General features: G+C 45.8%; 1 pseudogene; it reads right to left on the bottom strand.

Annotated features, from left to right (window-relative positions):
• Positions 1–578: 578 nt before the first annotated feature.
• Positions 579–840, bottom strand: LOC103256332 (annotated as a pseudogene).
• Positions 841–3,893: the final 3,053 nt, after the last annotated feature.

The following is a 3,893-nucleotide window of genomic DNA, read 5'->3' as shown; positions in this document are numbered from 1 at the left end:
CTGGTCTTGAACTCCTAGGCTCAAAGCACTCTGCCTGCCTTGGCCTCCCAAAGTGCTCGACTTACAGCGTGAGCCACTGAGCCTGGCCAGCCTTCTGACTGATTTTGATTTGCCTGCAGAATGAAGATGTTAGTCATTGGTCCTGAGCCTTCAGATCCACGAGGCAGGTCATTTTTTTTCCTTTTCTTTCTTTCTTTTTTTTTTAAGTTGGAGTCTTACTGTGTCACTTAGGCCAGGTATATTGGGACATCATGGCTCACCACAGCCTCCAACTCTTGGGCTCAGGCAATCCTTCCATCTCAGCCTCCTGAGTAGCTGGAATTACAGGTGTGTACCACCACACCCAACTAATTTTTTTTTAACCAAAAACATCTTTATTTTAGTCTTCAAAGAAGAATTCTTCTTCCAAGATAAACATGATTAATTTACAAAAATGGGTATATGTCTTCAAAGCATTTCCCTTTAACGGGAAACTTAGCTTTATAGCATCTAAATATTAAAAAGGTTAAAAAAAAACTCTTCTGTTTTGCTGTCATTATAAGACAAAACAGAATCTAGCATGAGGCAGGGAAACCCACTCATACTTCAGGTCCTTCTCCTCCAGGACCTGTTAGAATATTGTATTACTTCCATTCAGCAGAATCTGATCTAATTTAGTGATCCTTCCTTCTGGTGTGATTTCAAATTCAGTGGCATCATCCATACTGACAAGTCATCCAATCCTAGAAGAGAAATAATAGTATCCTTATCACTCTTCCTCATGATGTGAATTCTTGATCCTATACCTTTGTCTACAAGCTCTAGGGGCAGCAGCTGCTACGGGGTGGTAGTAGCAAGCATTAGCTGCCATGGCTACGCCGGAAGTGGCCTGCGTCCATCTACCACGGGATGGCGACTTTGAAGGCCTAGCTAATTAAAAACAATTTTTGTACAGACAAGGTCTTCCTATGTTGTCTAGGCTGGTCTCAGACTCCTGGCCTCAAGCAATCTTCCTGCCTCAAGCTCTGAAAGTGCTGGGATTACAGGTGTGAGCCACCATGTCCAGCCCATTTTTTCATTGTTAATCGACAACTTGACATGTGTCTTCAAGATACTGGGCTCAGTTGCCACACTGATATGTGAGTCCCACCTTTTTTTTTTTTTTTTTTTTTAAGAAAGCAGGATTTATTGAGAGGACAGAAAAGCTCCCACAGTGGGAGGGGACCCGAGAGGGTTGCCCGAGTCCCACTTCTAATCCTACTTAGTGAGATCCAGATGTGAGGCCTCAGAATTAACCCCTTCTTGAGGGCCCTTGGCAGCCCCTGCCTCATGAAACCTTAACCTCTTTCAGTTCCTTCTATTCAAGCTACACATTCTACCAGAAACCCAGACTTCACTTTATTGTGAGAGGTCAGAGTTACGACTGCCATGAAGAATCTAGAATTTTAGGTCCAGAGCTTTTGATTCTGACTTTCAACAGGTGCCATTGTTTATATGATCATTTTTAGAACTATAAACGTGATAATTCCTGCCTTAGTGATCTTGGAGGCATTTAAAAATGTTTCCTTTCTTGTGATTTAGAGATTCAGAACAGAAGCAGCTCTGATAAATGGATTCTTTGAAGACCTTTTACAGGGAATTTTACCATCTATTCTGGGAAAAAGAATTTTTAATTAGCGGAAGAGCATGACTATGTTTCTTGAGCTGGAACTCTTGCCAGCCTCTTCTTCATTTCATGGGCCCTCCTCAGTGACACGCTTCTCTCCTCTCCCCATAATCATCGAATTACGGTGGATTCTTGGCACACAAAGATGTAACATTCCTAATGGACAGCCACTCTAAAAAATCTGTCCACACGTGGAAGAGTTTGCGTTCTTGCTGAGACACGCAGTTGTGTCATGGTAAATGAGAGGCCGTTGGGGGTGAACTTGTCCCTTAGCCTGAGACCAAGCCTAACCTTCACCCACCAATAACTGCTCAACCGGCCACTCCCCCTAATCCCACATGCAGACCCATCTCTTTGCCAGTGGTGCCTTTGGTGGATGCAGCGATGTGCAATAGTGATGTCAATAGACAACTCAAGAAAAACACCTCCACTCCTGTGGCTCTCCTCCCTGCAATGAAGTCAGAAACAGTGGCATCTAATGTCATCGGAAGAAAGCTGTCACACCCGCAATTTTAAGGCATGGATCGAAACACTGTTTAGTTGCCTGTGTGATTCAGAGCAAGCCACGTGGAATTGACACTGGAATTGACAGACACCTTAGGGGGAGCGCGAACGCAACTTATTTCTTGGAACTTATTTCCTGTGGCAGCCCTGCCTTTTCGGAGCAGGAAGATGTGGTCGTGGCCGCTCTGCGCCCCTCGCTGGACAGATGTCATCGTGAGAAGGCCTTCTTCCTCCCTCTGTCCCACACTCGGCTTCTCCCATAGTTCATCCTTTGGGCCTGGTGGGTCCTCGCCAGAGGCGGTTTTCGAGGTGGTCGGCCATGCCCATTCCTTCAGCAGTTCTCAGTTACCTGAGTTTCACTTCCTTTTTCCTACCTGTCCTTCCTTCCCCTCTGAATGTCAATAGTTCTCTTCAAGGGACGAGGAGCCCTTGTTGGAATTTTGTTCTTGCTTCCCGATCTCTCTGTGAGTACTCTGCAAGGTTTAAAGGTTTAGCCACCATATTAAGATAACGACCTGGGCTGGGCTTGTCAGAAACTCCCAGGTCTTTGTCACACTCTCTATTAAACCACTTTTCCTGCTATTGTGTTTTGTGTAATGATTTTTAAAATACCTAGATGTGGGAATGCTGCATTAGCCGATACAGTATTTGCTTGATTGGACTTCTCAGCTGTTAAGTGAGAGGCACTTAACGGGGATGCTAGGCTTTAATACTGCTGAGGAAATATTGACCCTGGAACATGGGGGTGACGCCTGCATCACCTCCAGATAGCTGGATTCCATGGAGTTGTAACTCTTCTGATGTGTTCTCGGTTATAATTGGCTTAATCGCCGCCCAGGGTTCCTTCTCTCCCTCCTTCCTTCCCTTCGTCCTCTCTTCCTTTCGTCTTTCCTTTCACAAGCAGTCACGCTTATCCTGCCGCACTCTTGCGTTACATCAGTGCCCTTAGTGCGGCTTTGTCCCGGATGATGGAATTTTCTGGATTCTGGAAGTGTTCTCTCTCTGGGCTGTCTGATGTGGTACCTTATAGGCGTGTATGGCTGTTGAGCAATTGGAATGTGGATAGTGTGGCCACAGAATTTTAATTTTAATTGATGTAATTAAACTTAAGGTGCCTCATATGGCTAGTGGCTACCCTATTGGACCGTCCAGCCTTGGAGACCAACTGAGAAAATAAGACCTACGTTGCTTTATTACTTAAGTGCCAGAATAAATGACTGGTCTGAGGTAGGCCCAGGGCATGGAGCCAGGCCTAACACACTCGGCGCTTGGTTTTGATCTCGGGACCAAGTGCTGGTTTCTGACTTCTAAGCGCCATTGGACCGCTCCACCTGTCCCCTGGGAAGAGCACCTCAAGTTCGAGAAATCCTCATTCTTTAAAACTTTCCCTTTGCCTAAGCCCTACCCTTCTTCCTTTATTTTCTACCGGCTTTTTTTTTCTTTTATTTTCTTCTTTTAAAGCTGTGGGGAACAATTCAGGGTTAGGTAGACCGGTGTTCATTCTACAGGGACCCTTGTCTGCCAGCTATCAGAGCAGCTTCACTCACACCGAAACTGCAGACTTGAGCAGATTCTCTCTTTCCCTTTGGCCTTGATGAGCCAGCCTGTCATCGAGCCAACCTGTCGCCGAGCTGCACTCTTCCCCTGGGAGTAACTTTGGAATCAGTCCCTTATCCTCCGTCCCCGACTCATCGCCCTCATCTGCCAGATGCTGTAACAGACCATATAATTAGCGTCCCTGTCC

Source organism: Carlito syrichta, unplaced genomic scaffold, assembly GCF_000164805.1.
Source record: "Carlito syrichta isolate Samal-C Ts95f unplaced genomic scaffold, Tarsius_syrichta-2.0.1 Scaffold289257, whole genome shotgun sequence".
Taxonomy (NCBI): domain Eukaryota; kingdom Metazoa; phylum Chordata; class Mammalia; order Primates; family Tarsiidae; genus Carlito; species Carlito syrichta.
Note: the sequence above shows the minus strand (reverse complement) of the source record. Positions and strands in the feature narration are given on the sequence as shown.